We start from the raw sequence: 12,967 nt of genomic DNA, 5'->3' as shown, positions 1-12,967 counted from the left end.
AAGAAGGGGGCGGGCAGAGTGAAGGGGGCGGGGCCTATTCCTATAGACGGGGGAGGGCACGGATGGCATAGAGCAAAGTACAGGAGAAGATCGGCGGCGGGTGGCGTGGATCTGCGGCAGGTGGCAGCGGGCGGAGGGGAAGAGCCCGCGGCCCGCTGATGACATTCTCAGGGGAAGGGGAGTGGTGGCGGACGCCACCGGGCATAGCTATGACAGGCTGTTTGAGCAGCCTGGGCCCTCCACTCTCTATCAGTGTGGTTGGGCCCGGGACAAGTGTACACAGGGCACCCCCTTGATGACGGCCCTGGCGGCAGGAGCTGGACCATGGTGAGAGGGCTGTTTGTTCTTTAGCAGCCCTAAGCTATCTTATTTTATTTTTATAGTCTTACTAGTTTTTTGAGTGATCTTTCTAAACAGCGCCTTATACGTATATTAGAAAGAGTTGCTCCAAAAAGTCTCCGTCGGGTCGCGACAACACTTACCCACAAGTACAGTGCTATTTCGGTGGGCATCTGTGTCGGATTACTAGCAGGTCCAGCAGACGTTACCAGGCTGTGGCCGGAGCACGGGGAGAAGGTAAGGCATCGGTTCCGCTTAGCTAGATGGAATACGGACACAGCTGCACTGTTTTGGGAGGAGACTACCAAACAGTAGCTGACGCCACTGCCACCGTGGGTGCACCAGTTCTAGGCCTTAGGGATCATAGGCTGCAGGAATAGCATCAGGCCACAATCCCTAGGGTCGATGTCAGCACGGGGAGTCAGAAGCTCTCCTGGTCATCCCTTCCCCCGCTTCATGTCGAGTTTCCTCTGAGTCTCCCACCATGAACTGTATAGGCAGATGTGTGACCGGTGCATCTGTGTTCACTGAGCGTCTGTGTTCACTATAGGTTTTTGAGTATGAATAGTTAGATAAGTGCCTATTGCATATGAGTCTGTATACATTTAATGCTGTTTCTTTCACATTGCATCTGAATACGTTACATCTGTTTAAACATGATCAGTAATATGTTCTCCTACATATTTAAAAATGTGTTTGTAGTTGATGATGTGCTCATATTTGCTAATGTATGATGTGTGACTGACTGCTAGTGTAATTGCTGACTTTACTATGTTTGTCAGTTGTTTATTCTGATCCTTAATGCTGGTGCATGGGTAGGGTCAGATTGTATGTCACTTTAGAATGTTTAAAGTGACTACAGTCACAAATTGTGTACTACACTGTGAAAGTGCTGATTATTTATCATGTCTAAGAGCAGCAAAGGTCAGGAAGGTACACTCTCAGCAACAACAACACTCATATCATCTTTGTCTTGCAAAACTGTATTATCCTCTGAGGATCTGGTTCAGGATGGTTTGTGTGCAAATTGTTTTAGTTTTCAGCATAATACAAGGCAGATTCCTGTACAACATCAGGTACAGATGGATCCACCTTGGGCTATGTTTGCACAGACCTTGTCCAGTATAGCTGAATGGATAATTCCTACAGATTCTGTACCAGGAATACTGTAGGTTACACTATAAACCCTTACATGCAGCTCCCTACGGTATATCATTTCCATCAGCAGCTTCTCAAAAGAAACAAGTTGATAAACCGATGGTAAGTAAATCTTCACCTTCACAGGCTACACATGAGGTAGATGAAAGCACAATTAATTCTACTTCGGCATACGAAGAGGAGCAAGAAGGTCTTAGCTCAGTGGATATAGCTGAGTTAATTAGAGCAATGAAAGCCATTCTATCCTTAGAGGATTCAGCAGAGCCTGTGTTAAAAACCAAGGCACCTGTGTTTAAACATCACAAAACAGTTAAGACTGAGTTTCCAGGGTTAGATCAGCTGACGGAAATCATGGAAGAGGCTTGGGCTACACCCAATAAGACATTTAGAATTTCAAAAAAATGGGATTCTAATTATCCTCTTCTAGCTGGGGATTGTTTAAAAAGGGAAGTGGCTCCTATAGTAGATACGCAATTGTGATTCGATTAGTGTGAAAGTCTATATTGCCTTTGCCTTCAACATCATTAAATGATGTCACGGATAGGAGGGTGGATGGGTTTCTAAAAACCATATTTTCCCTGTCCGGGGCAGTTATAAGGCCAGCCATAGCTTCAGCTTGGATGGCAAAGGCAGTGGCTGCCTGGGCTGATACATTGGAGGGGGATTTTTCAGTAGCTTCTAGAGAGCAAAAATCCCATATAGCCCATATAAAATAGGTTGCAATATTCTTGGAAGAAGAATTAGATATGGGTACTATCGCCTCCAGGGCATCAGCTTCAACAATAGCTGCTCGCAGATCAGTTTGGTTACGTACGTGGAAAACTGATTCAGAATCCATGAAGGTTTTGGAATATTTGCCTTTTTCTGGAAATATTCTTTTTGGTAAAGAACTGACGGATATTCTGGAGTCAGAAGCGACTGCAAAAAGGTCAAGTTTCCTTCCACATTCAACTGCATACCTAAAGTTACGGTTTTTTGGCCCTTTCGGTCTCAAGGAAAAGTGACGGCAAAAAGTGATCGTAAGCCCCAATAAAACAAGTCTGGTAAGACTAAAAAACATTGGGCTAACAGAGGGCCAGCTTCCAAATCAGAAGATAAGCCATCAGCCTGATGGTGCGGGCCTCCACCTGGGGACCCCAGGGTAGGGGGCCAACTTATTCAGTTTGCACAGATCTGGCAGCAGTCTACAACAGATGCCTGGGTGCAGGAAGTGGTATCTCTAGGTTATGCTTTTCCCTTCAAGAAGCATCCTCCTCGAAGGTTCTTCTGTACCAGCCCATCTTGGGTAGAGACGAAGGCCAGGGCTTTGCAAGAAGCAGTTCAGAAATTGCTTAGTCAGAAGTAATTATTCCAGTTCCTCCTGTACAATGAGGACAGGGTTTTTACTCCAAACTATTTTTGGCTCAGAAGCCAAATGGGTCATTTCGGCCCATTCACAATGTCAAAATGCTGAACAAATACATTTGGGTACCTCGGTTTCACATGGAGACGTTACGTTCCATAATCTTGGCCATGGAGCCAGGAGATTATATGGTATCCCTGGATATACAGGATGCTTACCTACATGTTCCTATAGCACTGTCCCATCAGTGTTATCTCAGGTTCGCTATCCTCCAACAGCATTTTCAGTTCCAGGCTCTACCCTTTGGGTTGGCCACAGCCCCCAGAGTATTTACCAAGATTATTGTGGTTATGGTAGCTTATCTCCGCCAGCAGGGGATAAGAATTTTCCCATACCTCGATGATCTTTTAATCCAGGCAAAGTTATGGGAATTGCTCCTATGTCATCTCCAACAGACAATATCATGTCTGCAGAGACATGGGTGGCTCATAAATTGGGCAAATCACCTCTAGTTCCGTCACAACGAATGACTCACTTGGGGGCTGTACTGGATTCAGGTCTGCAGAGACTTTTTTTACCGAAAAAAACAAACAAAGAAGTATTGGAAAGTAGACTCTTTTTTGGGAGCACTTTAATTCAGAGGTTAAAATTGTAACATATCACTGGTAAAATCATTTTTATTAGGTAAATATTTAAGTTGAATTTGAGGAGTATAAATATTTGTGTGAAATAGCCTCGCGAACATACGAAAATAAATTATTAATCATAAGTGATCACAATATCACAATTTGCGAATTGCAGGAAGATAATAGCTATAGTACCAGGAGTAAATCAACATTGCACATTATTTCTCATGTAGAATGTGACCATCATTTATTCTGCATGTATCCATTATGGATCATTTAGGCCGCAGAGAATTAAATAATTGGTCATATGAAACCGAGTACCTCGTGGCATTTGTCTAGGTGACAGTCGATTTGGGAGCCAATTTATTGCAGTACCAGGGTGTTCAGAGGTGGTCTCCCATCCTATTACTAACCCGGCCTTTCACTGCTTAGCTTCCAAGGTCAGAAGAGATTGGGCATCTCCAGTGAGGTATGACCGCAATTATTGAGCTCGCCTTTTTTGGTGACCTATGTTTTTGTAGTGTAATCACAGTATATCCACATTGGTAAATTTTATAGACATATATGGCACAAATGCCAAAAAACGTATGAGAATAGATGCAATCACCTGACTTAGTCACTACGTGACACGTCAGGCACAATGATAAAGGTACACAGATGAGTAGAAAACCTACTGTGTGGGAAAATTATTCAAAACCACACAGCATCCACACATAGGATTTGCTTTTTACTCATAGAGAAAACTTAGGAGACACCAATATGACCATATCAGAATACACTATGTATAAGTGCTGAGTGTAATTACTCCACACAAGCTGCACATATAGCAGTAAATTTACACAGTATTATATGAGCTACAATATTCAAAATCGACTGTCACCTAGACAAATGCCACGAGGTACTTGGTTTCATATGACCAATGATTTAATTCTCTGCGGCCTAAATGATCCATAATGGATACATGCTGAATAAATGATGGTCACATTCTACATGAGAAATAATGTGCAATGTTGATTTACTCCTGGTACTATAGCTATTAACTTCCGGCAATTCGCAAATTGTGATATTGTGATCACTTATGATTAATAATTTATTTTCATATGTTCGCAAGGCTATTTCACACAAATATTTATACTCCTCAAATTCAACTTAAATATTTACCTAATAAAAATGATTTTACCAGTGATATGTTACAATTTTAACCTCTGAATTAGAGTGCTCCCAAAAAAGAGTCTACTTTCCAATACTTCTTTGTTTGGTTTTTTCGGTTGATAACTTTTTGGACTCAAGGGAGCACAACTGAAAGCAACAAGTATATGTACAGGGACTAATTTTCCATTTACATATGGTTGCTATATTAAGAAGCAATTCAGGAATAATTCAGTTTTTCAGAGGTCACTATCAGCTTAAAATTTTGAACTTGTGCGGTTCCCATTAGCCTTTTCTTTCGAGACTAATTTTACCTCAGAACAAGATATCCAAGGTACAGTCAAGGATTCAGGACTTGCTACACAGTCAAATGGTATCCATTCACGCAGAAAGTCCAGATACGCTCTGACAATGCGACGGTAGTAGCATACCTCAACCATCAGGGAGGAACTCGCATCCAAAAAGCAATAAAGCAGGTAAGTCACATGCTAAAGTGGGCAGAACTTCATCATCCAGCCTTGTCTGCAGTGTTCGTCCCGGGAGTCCTAAACTGGGAAGCGGACTTCAAGCAAGTGAATGGGCTCTACACCCAGAGGTGTTCGAGACTCTAGTAGACAAATGTTGGTTGCCAGAGATAGATCTCATGGTGTCCCGTCTGAACAACAAAGTGCCCACATACGGGTCAAGAACAAAGGATCCCAGAGCAATCTTTGAGGACGCCTTGTCGGTGAGATGGGACTTTCATCTGGCTTATTTGTTTCCTCCGATCACCCTATTACCCAGGGTGGTGAGGAAAATAAAGCAAGGAAGGGGTGCCATGATACTAATAGCTCCGGATTGGCAAGAAGGCATTGGTATTCGGATCTGCAGAGAATGTCGATGGATGCCCCATTTCTGCTCCCTCAACGTCCAGACCTACTGATGCAAGGTCCTTGTTATCACAGACATCTGGATCGACTGTCTTTGATGGCATGGCTATTAAAACCTCTATCGTGAAGTCAAGAGGATTCTCACAACAGGTAATTAAAACTATGCTCAGAGCAAGGAAACCTTCCTCAGCTCGCATTTATCACCGAATATGGCAGGCCTATATTCATTGGTGCAGTGAAGGAAAGGTGGACCCTAAATCTTTCAGCGTTTCCAGGGTCTTAACATTCCTTCAGGCAGGAATGGATAAGGGTTTGAAGGTGGCTTTCTTGAGAGTGCAAGTATCGGCATTGACTGTATGGTTCCAAAAGAAAATTGCCAATTTAGAGGATGTGCATACTTTTATCCAGGGAATGCTGCGCATTCAACCTCTGTTTGTTCTGCCTACAGTGCTGTGAGACTAATGTTTAGTCCTGAAAGCCCTTCAAGTTGCCTCATTTGAACCACTTAATAAAGTGGATCTTAAATGGTTGACAGCTAAAGTGCTCTTTCTATTGACTATGGCATCATCTAGAAGAGTATCAGATTTAGGAGCGCTGTCATGTCATTCTGATTTTTTATCCAGATAGAGCAGTTCTCAGGACTAGATCTTGGTACTGTATCTTCCGAAGGTGGTGTCTAAATTCCACCTTAATGAAGAAATTGTAGTCCTGGCTTTTCAGGTACTGTGACTTTCTGTGCGAGATGCATCGCTGGATGTAGTCCGTGCATTAAGGATCTATGTGGATTGTACAAGTGCCATCAGAAAGACAGATTCTCTTTTCATTCTCTACGGATTTTACAAGAGAGGATGGCCTGCTAGTAAACAGACGCTGGCAACATGGCTTTGAATGATGATTTCAGAAGCATATTCTCAAGCTGATCTCCCTGTTCCAGCTAATGACTCTGCTCACTCTACTCGTAAGGTAGGTCCTTCATGGGCAGCACAGCGTGGTGCTTCAGCAGAACAGATATGTAAGGCAGCCACATAGTCTTCCATTAACACATTCATTAGACATAATGCCTTTGCATCTTATGATGCTGAATTCGGGCGAAGGGTTCCCCTGTCCAATCAGGAGTCACCCCACCACTAAATTGCTTTGGGAAATCTCATTGTTATCCTGTGGATAACCTGTGTACCCTGCCCGAGAAATATACGTTATGGTAAGAACTTACCATTGATAACAGTATTTCTCCTAAGTCTACAGTATCCACAGGGATCCCACCCTGATGCACCTGATTTGAGGATCCTTCTACTCACTAACCTCTTCCTTCTTGTACGGAAGGGTGTGCATATGTGTTCTTCTCGCCTGATTAGGGCTCTACATGATGCTCCTGCCTTGTGATTTGGAATACAACTGATTTGCCGAGTCAGTAGGTGGGGATATACGGATGGGCCTGTTGCATCCTGGGAGGCCAGAAAGCTTTGATCGATTGGTGCAAATCCGCTGTCGCTCCATCATATCCCATAGTTATCCTGTGGATCCTGTGGACTTATGAGAAACACCGTTATCAACGGTATGTTCTTACAATAACATATATTTTTGTTGCTTGCACTGGTAGAAAAGCTGAGCCACTTGCTTGCAATTTCCCCCCAGGCCAAAAGTTGCCAGCCAACCCCTGGTGATGATAACCTTGTGGAACACCAATGAGTACAGGCTATATAATTTTATACTATGTTCACACAAACCCTTTTGGGCAAATTCAATTAGTCCCAATAATCATTTGCCAACCTTTGTCTTCAGGCAATTCAATTATAGCCTATATTTTCACCTGAAAATTAAATTTTTGGTCAAAAACATATAGGATCCGGGATAAGATCTTGGACTTATGTGTTTTCGCGGCCGCGAAAGGGAGACTTATTGGGCTGCTTATCAGGGATTTTTTTTTTTGCCTGTCTCAGGCAGGTGAAAAAAACAATCCCTGATGACTGCCGGCATTGGGGACAATTGAATAGCCCTGGGGGGATCAATAAGCTGCAGTAAATTACAGTGTCTAATTGAATTCCCCCGTTAGTGGTATTGCATCAAATATCAGAATAACCTCTTATAATACAGTGCAATGTCAGCTATTTTAACACTGTTTTGCAAGAGAGGCAAGTGCTCTTTTTGTAAAATATGGATGCAGTTAACCTTTTTTGACATTCTTTTTTTTTAAACATTCCTTTATTGAGAATTTTCCTTTTCCAAATGAAATAAATACAGACACAATATAAGACTGAAATGTTGCAAAAGTAGGCACATTGAAAAAAAAAGAGGAAATGGAATTTTTAGTTTAATATACATACAAAAATGACAAATATCAAAGAAATTAGCCAAGGAAAGGAGCATATCTTGAAAAACCTCCCCCAACCTATGCGCAGCATCAGAGTGACAATGTTTAATCTGCTGCACTTAACTCTACCTCAATAATAGCCTGAACAAATGTGATTGCTTATAAAAGCAGGTCTCTTTAATGGCCTTAACTATGTCCACTATAGGATTAGGGTACTCACAGTCTCCAGAACATCTAAAGTGGGGGCAGAGGAGAGTGGCAGTGGATAGGGGCTCTGCATCTGCAGGGGATGGTAGACAGTCAGCCGTAGCCATATTGGATTCAGTGAACTGTCTGTCAGTGGGCTGTCTCTGGTGTTTCCCCATCAGGTGCAGTGACAGGAACTTCTCCATGCATGGACCCAGAGGTGTTGACTGCAAGGGCAGTTAAGCAGTGTGGCATGGAGGCCAGCAGAACCGAAAGTCTCCATTCTTAAACAATCTGTTCCACATTCACTTCATACAAATATAGACAGTATGTCCACATTTGCATTTTTGGTCCAGAATATTCTACTAGAATCAAGAAAATGTAACACGTCCTTTCTGAGAAAGTGTCAGAGCAGAATACTTATTAGTTAAAATTAACTTTAATGTATGTTATGTGCAGATCTTTCATCTCTGAATAGAAGTTGCTACTTTGGCTGTTAGATCTTGTTGCTGTTTAGTTGATAACTCATACTGTTGGAAAACATAATTTAAGAACTAAAAGAATAAAAAAAATGCTAAAAACCACTACAAAAATCTTCAAGGAAAGATATTATGGGTAATGACAGGAAATAGCAGCAAAGAGTGTGTGAAACATATCCTTGTGTAGAGACTTCATACCTTCAAAGAGTCTGAGAGAAGATTTTTAACAGTCCTGCACATTTTAAAATACAGTTTATTTCACAATTAACCCAATGTTACCAATGTTATCTTGGTAGCATACAAATTTCTAAGCATGGTAGACACAATGGAGGAAATTCCAAAGTTATCGCCCCCAATCTCCCATCTAAAAAGATGGAAGATCACAGGGGGCTGTATACAATTGACATCCCCTAATCGTGCCCATTAGTGTCGGGTATAGCAGAGTAAATCGGCTAAACCTGGCTAATCTAATGGGCGCGATTGGAAAAAGTGCTGTTTGGACACCTAAACGGATCACTTTTTTTTTCACACATTTCAGCTCTCCACCCCCGACGGGGTGCGAGCTGAAATGTAGATTGTAGAACGGAGTTACATTTCAATATCTCCGTTGGGTGCCATCTAGTGGCTGCTGGCCACAAATTCATTTGAATCTCGCCCTATGGGTCTTATTCAGAGTTGGGTGTAATTGTAATACACAATCTTTTTGATCCACAACCTGCACTATTTTTTGCACATCTTTTCACATTGGGTGTCTTTTTTCAGCCAAAAATGACTCTCAATATGGGTACAACTGGGGTCCGGAATTGGGGCTGGAATGGGCATGTAGAGGTGGGCAGTGGGAGTGCAGATGTGGTGAAAGTATAGTAATTGCATGTCAAGCACATGTAAATGCAAACTAACTAAAATGAAAACCGCACAATGATATTGCACTTGTCTGCAGGAGTCTGACTTGTAGGTGCTAAAACCCCATCACACACTGATAATAATGATGATGGAAGCAGCATACTGTACATCTGTTTGGATTACTATGTCTCAAGTACATCCATTTATGTGAATACAATTACATTGCTGCAACAATGTTTAAAAAGTCATAATGCAAAGAAATGAAAACTAATTTTGCAGTAATAATGTATGCCAGTGGTTCTCAACCGCGGTCCTCAAGTAACCCTAATGGTTCATGTTTTCCAGGTCTCCTCATGGGATTGCAAGGGAAATAATTTGCTCCACCTCTGGGTCTTTTAAAATGTGTCTGTGAGTAATGAACACCTGTTCACCTGCTTGGTAACCTGGAAAACATGAACTGTTGGGGGTACTTGAGGACCGAGGTTCAGAACCACTGATGTATGCGAATACCCCGTTGGGGAAGGGGAAAGCATACTGTATGTTTGTAAAAGTTGTCAAATGAATATGATATATTTGAGTTTGGTTTGCTTAGCAAATCTGATGCTCCTAGCCACTTCTGTACATATTATCTGTGCTATTCTATACTATAGATCAGAGGTTCTCAAACTCGGTCCTCGGGGGCACACACAGTGCAAGTTTTGCAGGTAACCCAGCAGGTGCACAGGTGTATTAATTACTCACTGACACATTTTAAAAGGTCCACAGGTGGAGCTAATTATTTCACTTGCGATTCTGTGAGGAGACCTGCAAAACATGCACTGTGTGTGCCCCCGAGGACCGAGTTTGAGAACCTCTGCTATAGATCATGCATTCCCAATCGCGGTCCTCAAGGCACACTAACATTGCAGATTTTAGTGATATCCAGGCTTCAGCACAGGTGACTCTATTAGTAGCTCAGTTATTTTGATTTAACCATCTGTGCTGCAGCCTGGATATCACTAAAACCTGCACTGTTGGTGTGCCTTGAGGACCGTGGTTGGGAATGCCTGCTATAGATCATTTACCCAGGGCCGGTGCAAGGTTTCTCAGCAACCTAGGCAAATCTTCAGCGCCCCCCCCCCCCCCCCCCCCCCAATACTCAACCCACTTGATAAATGTTTGTGCTACACCAAATACAGTTTCTACACATAGAATCTGACGGCAAATAAGAACCGAATAGGGCCATTCAGTCTGGGTTAGGATATTAGGGATAGGGTCAGAGCTGGATTAAGACTTCGGGGGGCCCGGGGTACTTAGGACAGGGGGGCCCTGAGGTCTAACATTAAAACCATAATACAAATATATACATAAACGGAGTGTGTGCGCATGTGTGCGCCTTGACAGTTGTATATGTGCGGCACTCAAGAAGACTTGTAATAAAAGATTCTTAGTCCCGTTGATGTCAACATTTCAGAACTTTTTACTTATGTTCTTTTACTTATGTTCTTTTACTTATGTTCTTTTGTCAGGATGCTGACGCAAGAACATAAGTAAAAAGTTCTGAAACATTGACATTAACGGGACATAAGGTGGGTACACACTGGCCAATATATCGGCCGTTCTCTTGAACGGCCGATATATCACGGGTCCGTCGGCCAGTGTGTATGGCCGATACGTCTGTGAACTCCCTTGTTCACAGACGTATTGCGTCGGCCCCGCAGCACAGCCGACGGCCAACATATCTACCAATATATTGGCGCGTTGCTGTGTGTGTACGGGCGTTCGGCCGACCACCCGTACACATGCTGCGGCGGCCGGCGGTGATTGACAGCTGAACTGGGCGGGCGTGTGTACACGCCCACCCAGTTCATGACGTCAGTCCCCGACGGATCAGGCAGTGTGTATGCTCAACACACTGCCCGATCCGTCCATAGATATATCTGCCGATCAATTGATCGGCAGATATATCTACCAGTGTGTACCCACCTTAAGAGTCTTTTATTACAAGTTGTGTGGCATGCCGCCCTGGTGGATCTACTTGTTGGCCAGAGCTCGGCACTGGGAGGCACCAGTGCAAGTTTATTACAGTACAAGGCAGCTGGGAATGCCACCTTACAGTATATATATATATATATATATATATATATTTATATATATATGTACACACACACACATATATATATATATATATATATATACACACACACACACACACACACATATATATATATATATATATATATATACACACACACACGTGTATATATATATATATATACATACATACACACACATGTGTGTGTGTGTATGTATATATATATATATATATATATAAAAACCCAGTACATAATACAGCCAGCCTTACGTTTTTTATGTACTTTTGTTCCTGGCAGGCTGCACAGCCACAGATAATCTTCTGCTTAGGAGTGCTGGCTGAGACTCGGTGCTGGCTGCTGCCTCCACGCGCCGTCCTCCTTCTTCCCTGCAGCCTGCGCGCCCAGCCAATGACTGAGCCGCAGGCTGCTGCTCCTCAGATTATTGGACAGCTGAGCCGTCGCTCAGCTGTCCTTCTCTTTACAGTCACTCCCTGCGTGAGGCCGCGGCGCCAGCCTTTTCAATGCAGGGGAGCCAGAGCCATCAGGGACAGCAATCGCTGAGCTGTCCTGCGGCTACGCGTAGCGCCAGCTCCAGGGAGCGCAGCGCAATACCGCAGATCGGAACACAGATCCGATCTGCGGTGGGGGGCCCTTTTAAAAAAGGGGGCCGGGGGTACTTATCCCCGGGGCCCCCCTCTTAATCCGGCTCTGGATAGGGTATTAGGGTTGCTTTAGCGATTTTGGTTAGGGTATTTGGGATAGGAAGGATATTAGGGTTGGCTTATCAGTTTGGGTTAAGGTACTGTATTGGGGTTATGATTAGGGAGAGGTTTAGATGTGTATATATATATATATATATATATATATGTATATATATATATATATAAAAAAGTCCCAGAATGCGCCACTCCAAGAGTATAAGAACACATCAATGGCAGCACTGATGTGTTCTTCTTATATGCTTGGAGTGCCGCACCCTGCGACTTATATATATAGTTCTACTGCGAAGGTAACCAGTTAAGAACTTCCCTAAGCATACAGTATATAGGGCATGCCGGCTTTTGTGTATTGCCCACCGCAGCAGATGATAGTACAAAAGACAAGAAGACAGCAGCACTCTGGATTTTGATAAAACAACAACTTCTGTATTAGTGCAAAAGATGGTCACATCTGGCCAACGTTGCGAAGGCGTGAACGATATACATACATTTATATATATATATATATATACTGTTTATAGACTGTGTGCCAGCCCAGCCGCTAGTGACCCAGGAGAGATGGGTGTATACTGCTGCTGCTGTGTAATATACAGTGGAAGGTATGGGAGGACTATAGCCACCTGCTACAGATGTGTCACTTTAAATCTTGTCTTGGCGCTGCCATGATAAATATGCATCGCGCCACAGCGTAGCACCCACATTACAATAGCCCGCTGACTCCGACGGATCCGGCATTTATATCTACTGGTAGTGGGCGCATACCCTCCTGCTACCCACATGATTGTGCTCCTGCAGGCTTCCCCTTCTGTGTACGGGTAGCGGGATCATCGCTCCCCGGTATCCGCGGCTGGTGTGCGCCTCCATAAAATTT

At 43.2% G+C, this 12,967-nt stretch overlaps 1 pseudogene; it reads right to left on the bottom strand.

Moving 5' to 3' along the window:
• Positions 1 to 3,828: 3,828 nt before the first annotated feature.
• On the bottom strand, positions 3,829 to 3,948 carry LOC135051669 (5S ribosomal RNA; annotated as a pseudogene).
• Positions 3,949 to 12,967: the final 9,019 nt, after the last annotated feature.

Source organism: Pseudophryne corroboree, chromosome 2 (genome assembly GCF_028390025.1).
Source record: "Pseudophryne corroboree isolate aPseCor3 chromosome 2, aPseCor3.hap2, whole genome shotgun sequence".
NCBI classification, from domain to species: domain Eukaryota; kingdom Metazoa; phylum Chordata; class Amphibia; order Anura; family Myobatrachidae; genus Pseudophryne; species Pseudophryne corroboree.
The sequence above is the reverse complement of the archived record's forward strand: the minus strand, read 5'-3'. Positions and strand labels throughout refer to the sequence as shown.